Source organism: Rattus norvegicus, chromosome 4 (assembly GCF_021556685.1).
Source record: "Rattus norvegicus strain SHRSP/BbbUtx chromosome 4, alternate assembly SHRSP_T2T, whole genome shotgun sequence".
In the NCBI taxonomy this organism is placed as follows: domain Eukaryota; kingdom Metazoa; phylum Chordata; class Mammalia; order Rodentia; family Muridae; genus Rattus; species Rattus norvegicus.
The window spans coordinates 135347562-135367432 of NC_141537.1; the positions used below are offsets into that span (position 1 = coordinate 135347562).

The 19871-nt window shown below is 42.9% G+C and overlaps 1 long non-coding RNA gene across 2 annotated transcripts in view; it reads left to right on the plus strand.

Annotated features, from left to right (window-relative positions):
• The first annotated feature begins 1867 nt into the window (after window positions 1-1867).
• The window catches only part of LOC134486826 (uncharacterized), a 39783-nt gene continuing 21779 nt past the window's right edge, over window positions 1868-19871 (plus strand). Inside the window, exons 1-4 of one of the 2 annotated variants that reach the window (XR_015686102.1) lie at window positions 1868-2009; window positions 7292-7451; window positions 16161-16190; window positions 19494-19560. This is a non-coding gene — a long non-coding RNA (uncharacterized LOC134486826). The remainder of the gene's footprint in view (window positions 2010-7291; window positions 7452-16160; window positions 16191-19493; window positions 19561-19871) is intronic. The other variant, XR_015686101.1, reaches the window with a different exon arrangement.

Genomic DNA, 19871 nt, shown 5'->3' on the forward strand with positions numbered 1-19871 from the left:
AAGAGTGTTCAAAGGTCTCATGGGAGTCTGGCAAGTTCAAGGTCTAGGTGAGAGGAGTGAAATGCAAAAGTGTTCCTCAATCATATGTAGATGTGGAAGTTATGCAGAGAAAACAATGAGACCAGTACAGTGCCATCCTCTCTCCATGCTCTGAGTCTCCCCTATAGCTCCCCAATACTATCATCTCCTGAGGCCTCTGACTTAGAGCCTTCACATTTCCTAGGTCACATAGCCATGAAATTACAGAATCAAGAAGCCAATCACAGAAAAAGAATATATATTTCATATGTATGCACATATATGTATATATATACATATATAATGTGTGTGTATGTGTGTGTGTGAGAGAGAGAGAGAAAGAGAGAGAGAGAGAGAGAGAGAGAGAGAGAGAGAGAGAGAGAGAGCGCACACAGACACACATGTGCATGCATGTGGAAGCTAATGGTCAGTCTTGGGTGACATCCTTCAGGTGCCACACACCTTACTTACAGTTTGGCTAGCTGAGCAAAGAACTCACTCTACCTATCCAGGTTTTGTTGTCATTTTTAAGGGCAGTTCTGGGGATTGAACCAAGGGCCTCACACATGCATGCCCAATTCTTTATCAACTGAATATCTCCTTGGCCCAGTCTTCATATCCTTAAAGAAGGATCCCAGAACTCCCAAGCTAAATTGTGCAATGCCAGGCCTTTCCCTGGGACACTAATCTCTGCTCATCTCATCAGTTCGGGAGTCACTGTTGATCTACTAACTTGTTCAGCATCTTATTCCTCCAATAAGGTTGTAAATTCTGGTGGAGCTAAGAACTTGTCTGTTTCCTACTACCCACTGTACCTAGGATAGAAAGGACACTCACAGAATTGTTTGCTGAGTAAATCTGTGACCCACAGCAACAGCAAAAGCTAGCTATGGAGTATATACCATCTTCAAGGGACTGTACTGAGCCTTTGTTGGAATTCTGTCACTTAATCCCTTCAGTGACTCTAAGTCACCAAGGAATGCTCATTGTTATCAGTGTTGAGGCTTAAGAAGGTTAGAAGCAGCCCTGTGTGGCCACAGAAATAGAAACACCCTCCTCCAAGCATGTCTGTCTTTTTAGGCAGTCACCCAGACAGGATGCAAAAGTGGAAGACAGATTGCATTCCTGTTGTCCTGAAAGCTAATGAGAAACATTCTAAGGGGCAGACAGCCAGTGGCCTGAAGGTGACTGAGAGCCAGTGCAGTCTCACTACCTGCTACACAGCCACACAGTTGCCGTCTGTGGCCAATTCAAAGCAGTGTTCTAGGACGGGCAGTGAGAAACATGGTTATTTATTTCTCCAGAAGCTAGAGAGTGCTTCCTGGCGTCACTTCATGGGAAGGTAGCCATGGTCACCTGACTATGCATACCTGCGTGGAGGCTCTTCCGGGGAGAGCTTGAAGGCAAGACTGGAAATCTTAGTGGGAAGCTTTAGCCAAAGGCCTCCTGCCTCTATTATGTTCACTTGGGTGGGACCCTTGTCGCCTCTGCCCTGTTTTGTGGGCTCTAGGAAAAAGTGACACTCTGTAAAGTCTTCTCTAGTTCAGTCACTTCCATTTGTGCTTTGGGACACTTGCTTTGAGCTTCTGGCTTTGATGTCAGGCCTGCTCAGCTGGCTCTGAGTGGGTGTGTGAGCTGCAGCAAGTGGGAGAAAGGCTTTATGTTTGCACTGCCTAGTGATTGATTAACTCTTTCCACAGCTTCTCTGGCGCAAAATAGATGGCTTGGCAAAGCAGCCTCCAGATGGCCCCAGGATGCCGGCAGCTCCGTTCATGAGGTGCTTGCATGGGGATTGCTGTTGCTTCTAGCAAGGCGGATGTGACATGTGGCCATAGTCACGTGCTACTCTAGGAGAAGGCAGCTGCCTGGAGTGCCAGTTGGGAGTTTAGGAATGGAGAGTTCACTCTCTGAGCAAGTTGTAATCACAGGATAGCTGTGGTCCCCACAGGGTAAATAAACTAATCCAAACAAAAAGATGAAAATAAACGAAGGTAAGAAATGTTTATAACTTATCTTGGTCTTGCTGTTTCATTTATTTTGTGTTTTGTAAATTCCATTGTCAAATTATAAGAGGGCAGAGGGAGGAGGGAGTGAAGAAAGGATCGAGGGGAAAGGAAGGGTAGAAAAGAGGAGGGAGGGGAAGAGAAGGGTAGGGCAGGAAAGGGAAGGTTGGAATGCTTAGAAGGGTAGGGTAGGGGAAGGAAGAGGAAGGAAGGGTACGGTAGGGCAGGGAAGGGAAGAAAGGAAGGAAAAGAAGGGAAGTGAGGGGAGGGAAAAGTTGTGTTTTATATAAAAAAGAAAGAAGTAGGGATATGTTTGATAGAGCCAGGTATGGTGAAATGGAGAAGTGCCTCAGCAGGCCCATGCTGAGGCATCCTTCCCTCTCTGAGGAACCAGCCACAGGAAGATGGGGAGTTGGGAAGGGAGGAGGGAGAGAGAGGTTGGTGGGTGGGGGGCTGCCAGGAACCTGTGGAGATAGGGGGAAGGGAAAGGGGAGAGAAGGGGCAGAAAACGCAAGAGAGCAAGAGTGAGAGAGAGAGAGAGAGAGAGAGAGAGAGAGAGAGAGAGAGTAAGAGAGAGAGAGAGTAAGAGAATGAGGAGGGGGCAAACAGTAAGCCAGGCATACCTTGCTGTTGCTAGGTAACTGTGGGGTGGAACCTAGAAGGAACACTAACGAGTTGGGGTGGTGGAAAGGGTATGGAAGGTGAAGGAAGAGAAGGAAAAGGAAGTAAGGGGAGGCAATGGAGAGAAGGAAGGTTAGGGATGGTGGAAGGGGGCGAGGAGAGAAGAGGAAGGAAAGATGGGAAATGAAAGGAAGGAGAGAAGGGGAAAGGAGGAGGGGAAGGGATGGGTAGAGTCACTAGCTGAAAGAACTGAAATCTCAATTCAGGATCAGTTGGGAGTGCAGAATTATTTGAGGATTCACATAGAGTGGCAGGAATGTAGCACAAGTGTCGAGTCCCATGGAGACAATCCTTGGGGAATTAGCAACTCTTGGCACCCACAGAGTGGCAATCTATTTTGAGACAAGAGCTGTGAAATCTGCCAAGGATAATAGATTGGGAGATCAGTAATACAAATCTGCAGAGCCACCACAGGGCCCATGCTGACCACACCCAATGCCACCTGAGCCTGATGATCAGTTGGCGGAAGGAAGTTGCCATCTGCAAGAGCTGGGCTCTGACTCAATGGACAGACAGCAGAAACTGTCAGCCATTACTGCCTTGGCTTGCTTGTATCCTTAACATAGGCTCAGGGCAACATGGAACCACACTGTGCTTCTACACGCAGCTTCCCACAACAAGCATGCTTATGAAATCAGGTGCCTTTATTTGTTCTCTTTGGGGGTTTAATGTCTGAGGTTGTGCGAAGAGCCCTGCCAGCTGTTCCCTCAGTTCTGACATTACACACAGGCACCTTGATGGTGGCTGACTGAGTCTCTCCATCCCAGCATCAATCACCGTAAACGAGATGAAGCTGACAGAATGGACGACAACAAGCTTCGAACCATCTTGCCTCTTGTCAAAAGAGCAAACAGTGGGTTGGAGAACATGTCTGATTAAAAATATACTGGTAAATGCACCCCATCTTTCCACTTAAACAATGATCCTCATCATTATTGTTGCTAGTATTATTGGTGGATTATTTTGATTTTTCCCTCAGATTAAGTGTGTTTCGACTAGCACACTGGAAGGAAGGGCAAATTTAAGTTATCGTAGAATATTACATAAGATTTTAGCTATTTTAATATATTTCATTCCTCACATACTTTGTGAGTATTGGAACATTAATGATCTGAAACCAGCTTTGGAATTTTCCTTCTTTATACCTCATTCTGGGCAGTTGTTGCTTTTAAAGATGATTCGGATGTATGTAAGGGTGCCGTTTCTGGAATGAATTCTCTGTGTGTCTTGGTTTACCTGAGCTCAAGCTGAGAGGAATGAGTTAGAATGTTTACAATAAATTTGTAAATTTGTTAAGCAACTACCGAGTCCTGACTCTATGCATATCTGTAGCTAACTATGTATAATGGATGACATAAACACTAGTGCTTCACGAGGCTAGTGGTGCTAAGTGCTGTGAGAAATAGCAGACATGGGCGGATAGTTGTGTTGTTGAATACTAATTGTCAACTTGAAAAAAGTCTAGAAATGTTTAGGAGACAGTTCTGACTATTTCTGCTTGGAAACGTCTCGACTGGGTTGATCTATGAAGACCTGTGAGGTATATAGGAAGACCTTGGGCTGTTCCCTCATCTGAACAAAAAAGGAGAGAACAAACTGAGAGAGATGAACCCTGCCATCCACCTGTCTGCTTTCCTGCTTCAGATGCAATGTGACCATTTGCCTCAGCCTCCTGACACTAAGGCTTCCATGCAATGATGGACGGGCCCCACAGACTGTGAGCCAAGACAAGTTCCTCCTTCCTTGCTTAGATGGCCTTTGTCAGATGTGTTGCCAGAGCTTCAAGGCCAGCTACTTCATTGTAGAGCACATGAAGGGTCCCAGTACAATAGATGGACTTACACAATAGTCTCTGTTCTTTGGTAGGATGACTTGGTACAGCTGGCTTCACCTTGCTTATCTTAGGTCATTTTCTTACACCTTTTCCAACTGAGCAGCTGTAGCTGGTGCTACATGGAAAGGTATGTAAAGACAAAGGAGGAAGAGTCCTGGTCACTCAGGGTGATATATGAGATTAATGTCTGAACTCCCTAGATTGCACGAGTAGACAGCATTGTGTTTTGACATGTCTTTGATGTCTATGGATGCACTGCTGTGCAAACAACATAGGCTTTGCACCAGGAGATTCTGAAGTTGTGCAAATAGCTTTTATTTTATATTTTAGAACCCCCTTATTTCTATAGAATGAACAATTTCAGAGCTTGATTTTGTCATTTGCTTTAAATAAGAGTTATAACAATAATAACCAACATGGTAGAATGCTTCTAACAGGTCACATCAGTGTATGAGGCAGGGACATTGTGGTGGCCATGTTTGATTGCCAGCTTTATTACATGAAGAAACACCCAAGGAATGACTGAAGAAATGCCTCCATTATTAAAGACGAAAGCTCATAAACAAAAAAGACAAGAAACACTCAGGCTTTGTCTGTGTCTCTGAGAAGGGTCCAAGAGAGGTTTAACTAGGAGGGAAGACCCACCTTTAATGTAGGCAGCATCATTCATGGCTGGGATCTGGGTTGAATAAAAGAGAAAGCCAACTGAACACTGGAGTTCTCTTTTCTCTGCTTCCCAGCTGGAGCCATAGACCAAGCTGCTCCTGCTACAGTAGATTGCACCCCTCTATACTGTGAGCCCAAATAAACCTTTCCCCTATCTGCTTTCTGTCAAGGTTCTAGTCAAAGTGGTGAGAAAACATGGCCAATCCAGTCATTAGAAATGAAATAATTCATTTCCCAGGTGCAAAAATGGATTTCTAGAGAGTAAAGCAATGGACCTCAGTTCCACAGTTTCTTAGAAGGGAACTACATACAGTTCAGATCCCAGTCCCAGAGCATCAGAAGTGCAGAGGGCAGAAGGCTGGAATCGAGAGAATGAATAGCCATGAGCTGAAGTGAGTCATGAATGGCCCCTGGTGGTGTGGGCCAAAAATGTTGACACGAATGATTGGGAACACATTAGTTACAACTGGTAAAGCATCTGCCCAATATCTTAATGAGTTAGATGGGTTAGAGAGTTTGGTCATCCATGGTAATGTGGAACGCAGCCCTCCCACTCAAAGGAACTTAGGTACCTCATCATTCTGATTTTAGTACAGACTTGGTATTCCTAAACTGAAAATGCCAGGCTTTCCGTGTTCCAAAATCTCAAATGTGTGGTATGTTGACATGGTATCACACATAGAAAACCTTATAACAAGGCCTAATGGTTCTCACTCTTAACAGAGGCACGCCAAAACACTGCAATAAAACTTATATTCGATGCTATGTGGATTTCCCAATCATATTTGTAGTCTGCCTTCAAGAAATCAAGAAATTAGATATATGTGCTCTAGTGTACACACACACACACACACACACACACACACACACACACACACACACACTCACTCACTCACTCACTCGAAATACTCTGAAATTCTAAACTCTTTTAATGCCCCATATTTTTAATAAGAAACACCAACACTCAACCTGTACTTTCCTAGAAGAATTTGAACAGGGAGTTTATACTCTTTACTTCACATGTGAGAGAACCAGACTCAGATGAGGAATTGTTATATTGATTATTAAGTCCCCTGAAGGTTTCTGTGGTTAAGGCTGGGTTTCCATTCAAAGGACATTTGGGAACTGATTGGATCCTAAAAGCTCTGAAGCAGAATTAATCCCTTGAATTCGTAGTATGGTGGCTTTACTGGGGGAGTGGTCAATAATAGCATGTGGAGCCTAGTTAGAGAAAAATAGGTCAAGGGACATGTTCTGGAAAGACATCCCCCCAACACCCCCCTCAGCCCCCCCCACTTCCCACCCCCAGTCCCGGATCAGTCTCTCTGCCTCTCTGGCCTTCCTGCTTGTTGCTTGCTCTCCCCACCTCGTGCTTCCTCTGGCACGATGCTCCAATTTACCTCCAAGCAGTGGAGTGAAAGGCTTGGGGATCGAAACCTCTGAAGTTCTGAACCCAGATCAAATTTCCCACCTTGAAACCATTTCTCCCAGGTGAGTTTTCACGGTGACACAAATATGACCACCATAACAACCTACACAGGTTTAACGTGCAGTGAGAGGGCTCAGGCCAGTTGGTTGCAGACCATGCTTTTTCCCAAAGTCCATGTTCCTTCTCACACTCCTGAACTAAGGGCAATTGTATTCCTCCTGCCCTCACAGTCAGCGTCAAACTAGGTGCATCTTTTCTTGACAGATATCCTTCTTGCTTCCTTCTCACCATGGCAGTTCTGGGGCACATTTGAAAAGAGGGGGCTAGTGCTGATCCCCCCACTCCTGGCCCTTCCCATCCTCCACCCCTGTCCTCCTTTCTTCCCTCCCTTAGCCCCTTTCTCATAACCCTCTCAAGTGAAAGTTTGTCTTTTTAAACTTGGAACTGCAGGGATAAATTCCTGGGAAAGTCATGTGCTTTCTATTATTATGTTGTTTATTCATGTACCCGAAACACATTTATGTTGTTAGGCTATTCGTGGAATAAAACATTGAAATGAGAAAACAAACCAGTGAGTTTGGTAGCCTTCTTAGGGAAACAAAGGGAAGCCTCCTAGGGAGAAGCACATTTAACTCTTCTTGTTTCATTTGCTAATTCTAGATTCCTGTCTGTCGCCCAGCCCACCGCCTGCCAGGACTTGAAATGGAGCCTAGTTTCTCCATGTGAAAATCATCAGGGATGAGACTCAGAGTTTGTTGTCACCGGCACAAAGTAAACAAGTTACCCAGAACTTACTGGAAATGCATGCCAGGCAAACAGGGTTAGTGTCTACAGCAGCCCCCCCCCCCCCCAGCTTTCAATGTGGCACTTCAAAGGAGGAGGAGGTATGTGAAGATTTGATAGGTCTTGAGTATTAGGAGCAGGCACTGTATGGCCTTGACATTCCCACCATGGTATATGGAACAGCAGCCTTGGCACACCTGGTGCGGTGGCTTGAATGAAAATAGTTTCCACAGGCTCATAAGGAGTGCGGTCCTATTAGGCAGTAGGGCCTTGTTGGAGTAGGTGTGGCAGTGTTGGAGGAAGTGTGTCATTGAGGGTGGCGGGGGTGGGGGGGGGAGTCTCATATACTCAAGCCAGGCCCAGTGTGGCATGTATTTTCCTGCTACCTGGAGATCCAGATGTAGAACCCCCAGTGATGTCTCTAGCCTGAACACTGCCATGCTTCCCACGATGATGATAATGGACTAAACATCTGAACTGTAAGCCAGTCCTAATTAAATGTATAAGAGTGGCCTTGGTCATAGTGTCTCTTCACAGCAATAGAAATCCTAACTAAGACCCCTGGGAACATGTGAGGAAAGAACAAACTTAACTTCCATCCCACTCCCACCAAACAGGAACCTGCATGCTCATAAGATTCCCAGGAAAACCTTCAGACATCTTCCGATGTGAGGAAGACTGCTCTGCTAGACATTTAATTTAGACAATTAACACTCACCAGGGCATAGGTCTTACATCACCAGGGCAGAATGTAACTTGGCCAGCTTTATCACTACTTGCAAGTACAAGGTTGACACTTGAACTAGATTGCACCTTGTGAATTGAACTCTTACTTACACCTTTCCAACCCCGTACTGTCTTCCGTTGTTTCCTAGAGAGGTTTAGTTTCAGTGGATGACTGTATGCTTGAGGGGTTTGTGTGGGGTATGTGAGTACACATGTTTCCTGGAGTCCATGCATCTGTATGCATGTGTGTATGGAGATCAGAGGCCAACATCTAATGGCTTCCCTTCCTGCTCTCTACATTCTGAGACAGGGTCTCTCACTGAACTTTTGAAGTTCACTTATTCTGCTCCTCTGACTGGCCAGCAAACCCTTATCTGCTTATCTCTCTGGACTCAGAACTAAGGTGACAGACACCCAACGCCATTCCCAAGTTTTTACCTGGGATTAAATATTTATCTGAGTCCAGCAAGACCTCTACCAACTTACCAATGCCAGTGCCTGTAGCTTTAAGCTTTCTGAGGATAACCGTGAGCCCTGAATTTTGAAAAGGGAACCGCTGCAGTCAGAATTGGGGGTCCCCAGTAATTGACAGTGAGGGCTGAATCTAGAAAAAGTCTCAACTCATTGGTTCAGCAGAAGTACGAGGGGGGCTGAAGGATCTGGGCTGCTCTGTCCCAGGCCATGGCAGTGTGCCCTGGAGAAACACCTGTGCATCTACTGTCTTTCACCTCTGAGACAATAGTGGAAAACCAGGATATTTGTGTCCACTCTAATCCAAACTTATAAAGAATGACTTTGCGGACTCATCCTGTCTTACACACGAACATTATTGGGCTTGCCTAATGTTGGCACAGCCCATGTTTCAAAATTCCTTTAAAAGTTGTTTAACATGCCAATGTATTTTAAAGACTTTCATTAAAGTGAAATACATTCATATAAACAGGCAAAGCTGGAAATCCTCAAGGAATTTACACAGAGGACATACCTGGGTTCCTTTTCATCAAGATCAGTAATGGGAATAGGACCAGCACCCTAGATTTGGCTTATACTTTCTACAGTACAGTAGCTGATGTTTTGACATATAATCATAGTAAGTGCACCATTTGCCATCTGCTGGTAATGAGAAGACTTAATGCAAAAACCTGAGACTTCTGGTCTGGCTTGAAATATTAAGGCATCTAGCAACACTGGGCTCATGTTCCTACAGGACAGTGATTAGGTAGATGAGGAAGTACTTTCTGTGTTTATAAGATATAACTTGTTCCATGTGCTACAATCTCCACCACTCCCTATACTCAGACCCAAGTGGCAACTGTCTTCAATCAATGAACTTGCATATGCATATGCATATAATATATATACACACATATATGCAAAACAAATATATGAATGACATATATATCATGCATTTATGATAAGGAGTCAAAATAGAGTTTTATTCCCACTCAGATTCTGGTATTTATATTCACAAGCCTTACCGCTATAGATGTTTAAGTCTGAAATCCATTCTAAGAGTCAGAGGATTCTCCATAAATGTGTCAGTCTCAGAGAGTACAGCAATAAAACTCACATTTACTTGTACTCTCTTTTTTTTTTCGGAGCTGGGGACCGAACCCAGGGCCTTGCGCTTGCTAGGCAAGTGCTCTACCACTGAGCTAAATCCCCAACCCCTACTTGTACTCTCATATTCCACCATTTATGTCACATGTTTTATGCCAATAGGGTGACATATTAATCTGTAGAATTGTGACACCATAGGCTTGGCTTAGCATCAGCCTTCAGAGGCTAAGGACTCCCCAAGACAGCCCCCCAAATACTAATTATTAATTCTATGTTGTCACTTTTGCTTCTTTTGCACTGATTATAAACCCAAGATCTCAGTGACATCATCCTTGGGTTGTGTCATTTGTCTGAAATGTAACAATATTCAAGAAAACACTGGTTAATGCTTATTGCTTTATAATTGAGGGCACAGCCCAAGAACAAGCAATTTGCAGAGATGCATGAGAGAGAGAATAGGGGGAGTCTCAATGCTCTCCTTGCGTACATCACTTTCCAGGCACTTGCCTGGGTTCAAGAACCTAGAAACACATCAAATCTCATTGTTCCCAGAGATTAATAGCTTGAGTTTACAGTCCCTCTGTTCCTTTTCGCCCATAAGTGAGTAGGGGTGAAAGTCCCGACTGAATTCCCTAAGGATCACTGTGTCATTCTGGTGACTAGCCCTATCCTGAAGTCACCTCAAGGCCCATTTTAAGTAACTTCGATTGTGTAAACTCAGGTGCTGTGAGAGGTTTGTTAGGAACAGTAGAAGGCAGACCAAAGGCAATTCCAAAGGCTTTAGGGACTTTATGTCAAGACATACAAAGGCCATGTATATTTCCTAATATATTACACTATCTCTAATATTTTTTTTAAGAAAGAAGAGTGCTATTAAGAGTGCTTAATTTTTTCTCATTTCGAAAATTCAACTTCCAGGGCCAAAGAAGTGATTGTATATACTTGTCAAAGTTCATGGGAAAGGAAGCAGATCCCACTCCTTGCCAGACTTCTTTCTTTTCCCCAGTGTCTTAGTTCATCTTGTGTTACTATAACAGAATACCTGAGACTGATTAACTCACAAGGAACAGAACTTTACTTCTCACAGTTCTGACACCTGGAAAGTTCAAGGTCAAGGGGTCTGTATCTGGCAAACACCTTGAATGATATGACTCCATGATGGAAGGGCAAAGAGAGAGCAGGAGAAAAAGGAAGAAATCTTTTTTTTTTAAATAAGAAACCCACACAGGCAATAAGAGATGTAGGCCTTAGAAAGCAGAATTTACTCTCAGATCAAATGACATTATCCCCATCCCAGTTTTCAAAGATTCTTACAATGAGAATTTAGTTTCTAATATTGTTTTTTTTGGGGGGGGAGGCACACATTAAAACCATAACCAGCTTGACTTAGAGTTGTGGAATGGTGAAAACCAGCACAGGGAGGGAGCAGTACACACTGCTAGTTGGGTTTGCAGGAATGTTCTAAGGATCACTCCTTGTAGTGGTTCTTTCTGTTTTTAATTTGCCCTCAACTTATATACCAGGTAGTACGTACTTACATGGGATAGATTCTGGCTTGGGGAACTCTAAGATCAAGGGAAATAAACCAAAAGCAGGATAAAGGAGGAAAGGGGGAAAAAACCATAGTAAAATAGAAATTGAGTCATTTTTGAAAAGTGAGTCAGGGAAAGGCAAGGCAGGCCCAGCATGAACCTCATTGGTCTAGGTTTTGCCTCCTTGGTTTAGGGAGCCTCACTGGCCTCAAGGAAAGCCACTTTGATCCCACTGAAAGGAAGTGCTTCATTCCCTGATATATAGCACAAGCAGGGCCTGGAATGATCCCCTGAGGTGATACAGGTTGAGACTCAGTTTGAGGTTGTGATTAATGACTCTAGATTAACAAGAAGTTATAGGCCAGATTTTGTCAGCACTAAAGTTAATATCAATGATAGATTTGCCTTCCTTCCAAAGTTCCTAGGTAGTTAGAAATTAAATTTAGAGCTGGATAATGTTAACAAGTGGTGTTAGTAAAAGTGGATATCCACATGCAAAAAACAACACTAGTTGACCCTATTTTATAACACACACACACACACACACACACACACACACACACATCACAACATGGATTAAAACATATAAGATCTGACACCATGAAACTACCACAAGAAAAGTGAGGGGACCTATACAAGCCTTGGCAATAATTTCTCCATATTACCAAAATGGCACAGACAATGGAAGGAAAAACAGGAAATAGGGATACATCAAAGCAAAAAGCATCTGCATAGCAAAGGACACTATTAAGAGTGAAAAGGAAGTCAACCAATAGAAAAGTGTCTCAAACTCTGAGTCAAGGGAGCTAAGAGCATTAATCATTAGCAACTTGACTGGATTTAGAATTACCTAGGAGGCACACCTCTAGGTGTGTCTATAAGGGCGTTTCCAGAGAAGGGTGTTTATCCCAGAAAGAGAGAGGATGCTGATGGTAGGTGGTACCATGTCTAGGTGTGAGGGCCCACATTGGACCCAAGAGGAAGAAAGTGAATGCCAGTTGAGCATTATAGTTGCACCTGCCTTGCTGATGTGAGCAAGCAGTTGCCAACACTCCCACTGTCACAAAGCAGTCCCCTGCCATGCCCTCATGACCATTATAGTCTGCATCCTCTCAAACATGAGCCAATGTAACCATCTTATTCTTAGTTCGCTTCTCATCATACACCCAGTCATAACAACATGAAAAGTAAGGAATACTATCCAAAGCGGCTCAAGAGCTTGTTCGATGAAATCGTGTTAAGAAAAAGACAGACCTGGTTGGTAGTGACGCACACCTTTGATACCAACACTGGTGAGACAGGGGCAGGAGGACCGCTGCGTTTAAGACCATCATGATCTACAGAGCGAGTTCCAGGACAGTCGGGGTTACACAGGGAAAGCCTGTTTCAAAAACCAGAATAAAAAGCCAAACAAAAACAACACAACAGAACCAAACAAAGAATCAGACACAAACTCAAACTAATTTAAAAGATGGCAAAGGATTTGAGCGGACATTTCTCCAACAGGGGTACAGAAATTGCCACCAGTTCTGTGAAGAGACACTCGCGACCACGACTCACCAGGGAAAGAGGTCAAAAACTCAATATGATTTTGTTTTTAACCTCTTAGGATGGTTTTTAAACAAACAATAGGCAAAACAAAAGATAATTAGGATTGGTGTGGATGTGGAGAACTGTGTTGGTGGAATGTAACATTGATCTCCTACCATAGAAAAGCATATAGAATAATGTTATTTAATCCAACATTTCTCCTGGGAATTTTCTCAAAGAATCCAAAATAAGATCTGAACAGTCAAATCAGTACTCATATTGATCATCCTTCACAACAGCCATGATAATGAAGAAACCAACGGAATGCCCACCCAAAGGAGAATGGATAAGATGTGGACCATGATAGAATAGAATATTATTCTGTTCTAAACAAGAAGGAACACTTCCCTCATGGACCAATGAAGCACCTGACATGCTGTGTTTAAAAAGTTGGTTAGCACCCATCGTGTGACTATTCAAACACACGGACACAGAGAGCAGAATTGGTGGTTGTTGGTGCTGAGGGAGAGGAGAAGTTTTTATTCAGCGGGTATAACATTCAGTTACAAATGATGACTGAGTCCTAGAGGCTTAGCCTATTACTGACAATAGTGTATAGTGTAGTACTTAAATATTCCCTAAAGAGCCGAGCTCTCGTGTCCTCATCATTTTATTTTCTTAATGAAGATGGGATACTAGGAACCTGAAGATGATCTCCTCTGTGAGACTAGTCATTCTTCCCAGCTCTGCCATGTGTTAGTCAGTTTGTGGTAGACCATGACCAGCATCAACCAGACGTTTCCTGTGTTTGTCAAGTCTTGTGCTAGGTACGCAAGGATTACAGCTCATGCAATCTCAAATTGATCCTCATAGACACTGGTAAATATGGGATTTCCCGATTTCACTAATGAGGAAATGGAGCCTTAAATTGTCAGGCAACATGACCAAGGTGCAAAGCTAAGTCACAGCAGCACATGGCAGGATGCCAGCTACACCCTCCTTTTCCTTTAGCCGTTTTTAAAGAAAGCCTAGAGGCCAACTCCCTTCCCTCACGTTCCTAACAAAGATGACGAAGAAAGATGGCGTCCCAAGCAGGTGAGCATTTGGCCTGGCTGGGGCTCTCCTCTATCAAATTGTATGAGGTGTTGTTACATGAATAATTGGCCATCTGGGAGGAAAAAGGACGCTCTGAACCCTAGATTGTTGGAGGCTGATATGTGCTCCTTTGGTCTCTCTTGGTAACTCTTGACCAGGAAGTATCTTGCATCTCTGTGCACTTTTTATTTCAGACTGATTACTGCTACAATGATCTGGGTTAGGAATGTTAGAGGATTCTGGCCCCTTGAGCATTTGTGTGGAAATAAAAAGCAAAGCTGATTCTCTCTACTCTAGCCTAAATAAAACCGCATGATGAGCTCAGCCTGCAGTCTGCACCCTCCCCCACTATCCCTACCTCAACTCTTATGAAAGACCAGCCATTCTTGGAACACCGATTACAACAGAGCTTCTTGCCTGACAATCCTGCTCCCTACCAAAAGAAAAAAATCTTTATAGTCATCACTATGTGCTGTGTTCTGCCTCTAACTGTCTTCAAAGGTCTTGAAACCCCAAATGTACTTCCTTCCACTAAGCCTGTTCTGTTGAAAACTTTGAAAATGTGTGGATTCTCAGAAATGTAATCGGGATGATTGGGACTCTCTGCCCATCAATGTTCTGTTTTGCAAGAGTCAATTGATGTCAAGTAAGTCATTCGCTTTTCTCCCTTTTCTTCCCAAGTCTTTTTTATCTTGGAACCAGGAAGTTGCATTTTGCCAGGAGACGATGAACTGTAACCACAGAAAGTTGGAGGCGGGTTCAAAGCCCAAAATTCATGAGGCTTGAATGCTTTAACTTCCGCAGAAAGCATTTGCTGCTCTCTCATTTGGGAGGAACGCATCAGTAGAGAGTGAGGTGGATAAGGATGTGACAGGGCCAGCTGTGTTATTGGTGACGTGGCCAGTGGGCTGTCTTGTGAGTCCTGTGAGGTATGTGTGAGGGAAAGCAGCCTTGTTCTGGAAGGTTGTGAGCAGGACTGCAAGAAAGCTAGATTTTCATTTTCCACTCAGACAATGTTGTGGAAAGAATGAGTCTCTCTGATCCTTGTTCCTGTGCCCAGAATAAAGGGGTCACTATTAATTCCTTCATTCTGTTTGAATAAGAAGAGCTAACAATGCTCAAAACAGTGACCTAGCGATGTCTCACAGTCCCCTTTCTTTTCCTGACAAACTCTCTTGCCCCTCAGCTTTTATCTTTCCACATTACAGAGAGGCTCACAGGCTCTGAATGTATTGTGGTCTTTCATCTTTCTCAATACATGTCCATGATGTGTCTTTCTACAGCCTTTACCTTTCCTGTCAGGATACTTGGGTACTTCAAAATTCCCTGAATGATGACATGGATTATATATACAATTTTCTTCAATGCTGCTGTAAAGAGTTTGTCACCCTTCTTGTGTTACTTCTCTATTTTTTGTTGGTTTTCATGTGTGTGGGATGTGCTTACAAGGGTATATGCATTTTGGCACATGTGTAGGAACATGTCTCTGGTTTATGTACACATAATATGCATGTACATGTGTGTGTATTGTCCTCCACTTTAGTAACCAAGACAGGGTCTTTTAATGAGCCTTTAGCTATCAATTCTGGTTAGTTTGGCTAGCCACCTTGTCTCAGAGATCTTCTGTCTTTGCCTTCCAAGTGCTGGGATTAAAGGCAGTTGCTGTACTGCTTGCCTTTTACCTGAGTTCAGATCCTCACACTTGTGTAAGCGAGCGATTTATCCAATGAGACACCTCCCTAGTCTACCCCCTGCCCTCCATATATCTGTCTAACAGCACATTCCAAATTAATCACAGACTCCCAGGAATTGAACGATCCTTCTGATAACCTTGTTCAATAGAACTCAGACATGGTAGAAATTCTTACATCTATTCTTTCTATTATGGCCATCAGTAGACACATTGGGCTGTGATCAAACACTTGAAATGTGGCCACTGTACCCGAAGAATGAATAAGAATGAAAGAATAAGGCTTGTGACTCCTATACTAAGGAGCACAATGTGAGACTGTCCCTCCTTGAGGCATTGCTGTCTATGCTTGGCAGTGCCTAGCATGTATACGGAGACTCAGTTAATATTTACTTCATTCAACTGCTGGATTTATGTTTGTATAATAAGGCTACCAGAAAGGGAGTAGTAACTTCAGCCATTTCATCTTTACTGTATAAAACAGGTAGAAAACAAAGCCAAATGAACTCAAGAGACAGCATAATGTGGTTATGTGATGTTGAGTTCTGGGATGAGGATGTGGGATGCAACCTGTTTGGGATAAATTCTCTATCCTTTTGTTTTTTTGCTGCAGGACTTCAGTACATGTGAGTGAATGCTTTATGTAAGTAGTTGCACATGCGAGATACGAGGGGATGGGCAGCATTTTATAGTCAGCTAATTGTCTCCATACAATTAGACATGCAAAGGCTTGCTCATATAAAAACCAACAGAAAGGAAATGGGAGGGCGTGGAGGAATTGGCACACCGCTTACAGATCATTAGCATTGTGCACATATTTAAAGGCTATATTGGCTAAATGGATCTCTTTTAAAAGAGAAAGAGTGTGCCATAAAAGAAAGATTACAATGGCCAACAAATTGGGCAGCTGCTAGGCTATGTGAGATTGTTAACTTTCAGATGTTGATGGCCTCCAAGTTCAGAACCACATGGCGGAGGAAATACTGCCCTCTCCTGGTATCTATCTACAGTGAACCAGCTTTCCTGAAGCCCATCCGTTGCTCCTTGCTCAAATTCATTATGTAAAGTTGCATGTTAAAAGTAATTCTAAAATTATTCTACTTCGGCGATGAGAACGTTACCACGCTTCAAATTTTCCATCTTTGTACCAATAAATATAGCCATCTGGATGTCTTCAAATTCTCATTTAGCTGATTCATGACAAGTGTCCTCTAACAAGGGATTGTCATTTCATGTCAATGATGGAACTGTGCATCTCTTTGTGGACCCTGATCAGGCTTTGTACAGTTGCTGACTTGCTGAATCAAGCCCATTTCTGAATCTTTCTTAACACTGTACCTTAAGCCATGGGGCCAGGCCAAATTTGGAGCCATTGTAATTTTATAGAGCCCTATAATTTCATTTGAATGAAAAATCTTGGTGGATTAACCAGTGCTGTAGCTCAGAATTTAGAAGCTGGATTGACAGTTGAGTAATCAGAAATACCCAAAGAGATGAGAGATTTGGATCTCTCATAAGTAGGGTTCTATAGAGAAGGTTGTAGATTTACCTGGTGCTTTAAGATGAGAATCACATGAGGTATCTGGATATCTCCACGTGCTTAAGCTGCTGCATGGAAAGAAAGTGGTCTCGATGTGGAGAAGTGAATGAGGAGAAGAAAGATGCATTTGTCTTTGACACACACACACACACACACACACACACACACACACACACACACACACACACACAAATCTCAATGGGTAGTGATAGGAAACCCATGCCCAAATCATCAGCATCCATCCCATCTACTAATGATCCTTGCATTAGGACCCCTTTCCTTTGCTAAAACAAAATAACCAATGAAAACAAGTAAAGGAAAATGGGTTGATTTTAGTTCATAATTTAAGGATATAGTGCATCATGACAGGGAGTGCATTTAGGCAGGAGAGCCAGGTAGCTGGTTACAAATTTCTGCAGTCACAAACCAGAATGTTGAATGCTGCAGCTTAATTTGCTTTCTCCTTTTTATTCAGTTCAGGACCCTAGCCCAGGGGGTGCTGCTGCTGCCCTAGTTTAGAAAGGGTCTCCAAGCATCTAGGAGGCCTTATCTAGAAACTCCTTCACAAACAAACCCAGAAGCTTATCTCCTAGGTGATTCTAGATCCTCTCAAGCTATCAATCCATATCAGTCATCATACTTCCCTTCCTGCAGGGTTCAGCTGCCTCAATGGGTCATTAATTAACCTACCATCATCTACTCAGCCATTTTTAAAAAGATGTCCCTTGGATGCAATCTCCTAGAGTTGCATTATACTGACCCATGCTCATTCATTCATGGGTTCAACTAATCGTTCAGATAGCACTGCCGAGCATAAACTAACCATCTGATATATCATCATTAAGGACACAAAACACCATGTGAAATAGACCTGGATATTAAAGAACCCACTTTTGCCTCTTACCTGTTCTGAAACATAGGAGCTATGCCAAACATTTTACAACTCTTTAGTTATTCATTTGGTCAACAATGTTTACTCAAGCCTGCTGTGTGTCAGACATTGTGCTAAGTGTAAGGATGAAACTACGTTAAATGAAATAGGATTCCTCATCTCAAAGATGCTGCTGTACATTGCGAAAGGCAGGTAAACAAACAATGGCTAGAACCAAGAACCATGGCATGCTGTACTTCCCCGGGGCATCTTGGACAATCAAGGCTTGATTTTCTATACTGAGAAACCAAAGAGTAATTCACAGAAGTGACTAGGTATGTTGTTTTTCTGATAGTGAATGTAGGTGTAACAACAACAATTTTTCTTACCCAAGTCTATCAAAAACAAGATTTTATATATTTTTTGTGATGTTTTCTTCAGGCTTCCTTGGTATGTTGGAGCCTTTCATAGTCCATTAATACTTTCTTTTCATTCAGTCCACATCTCTTCTTGTTATATAACTGGGTCCCTGATGATACGTGTCATGGCATGAAGAGAACAGAGATGTGGCATCACTAACACGTGACTGTCACTGCAAGTGTTGAGACATTAGTGTGTATATCCAAAGATGAATAGGCATTATCCAAGTTAAGAAATCAGAGGCAAGGGGAGATGGCAAAGGATTATGGGTAGAAAGAACAATGTTTTTGGAAGCCCCAAGGAAAACTCCTGGAAGAAGTCTTAGATCTATTTTTAGACATGAGCAAGCTGAGGTTAACCAGTGGTAAATACAGGACTGATCTTACCACCCGTGAGTTCAATCACTGTGGCTGTCTTCCACATGGGACTAGAAACACATTTATGTCAATGTTTCAAAACATTGTATATATCCACACATGAAAGTAAAGCATACTTCCTTTATTATGAAGAAACTGGCCCTGGGATTAAGAATGCTAACTAACACTCTGGGTAGCCACTGCAGGTTTGTTATCTCTGCTTCTCTGGAATATTCTGTGTTCTTTGGGGTTGACCACCAGACTTCTAAAACTACACTTCGGTTGCCCTTGATCTGAACTTGTAACAAAAGGAATAGTACGAAGCTCCTGGCTTCTGTATATCTACAAAATCCTAAATTTGTAGGATTTCATACGTAAATGCTTACTCACTTACATTCTCATGCAGGATTAGGGACATGGATGTATCCTTAAGAGTTGTTGAACATTTGAAGACTGCTTTCAGTTTCTAGTGATTGCAAACATCCTCATCTATGCTTCTTATTCTACAGATGAAGACGTTTGTTGGATGGCCTGTTTTTTTATGATATCAACCTCAAAAGATTTAGAATCATGATGGAAACAAATCTCTCAGCATGCCTGTGAGGAAGTTTCTAGGTTAAGTTAGTAGAGGATGAAAGACCCATCCTATGTGTTGGTGGTACCGTCCCACTGGCTGAAGTCCTGAACTCAAGAAAAAAGAGAAAGAGTTCACATTTCTTTGAGCCCTGGCCTTCATCTCTCTCTGTTTTCTGACTGTAGATGCCCAGGTGATCACGCTGTTGCTGTGTGCCCTGTTCCTCTCTCTAATGGACTTCACTCTCAAACTGTGAGTAAAAGTAAACTCTTCAAGTAGGTTTTTCAGGTATTGTGTTATAACAACAACAAAAGTAACTAACAGAGGCAGACACTGGGGAGTGGAATTGCCTGGCCATACAGCATGTAAAGAACAATGGTAAACACTTTCAAGAGTTAATATTCCAACTTTAGTTTATACCTGCAGTTTACAAAAACCCACTCCTCCTGCAATTTACAATGCAATCTAGTACAATATATCTTTTCAACCTTAGCTAGTCTGATGGGTTGAACGCTATCCCACTGAGATTTTAATTTGAGGTTCCTTCTTGACTAGTGATGTTA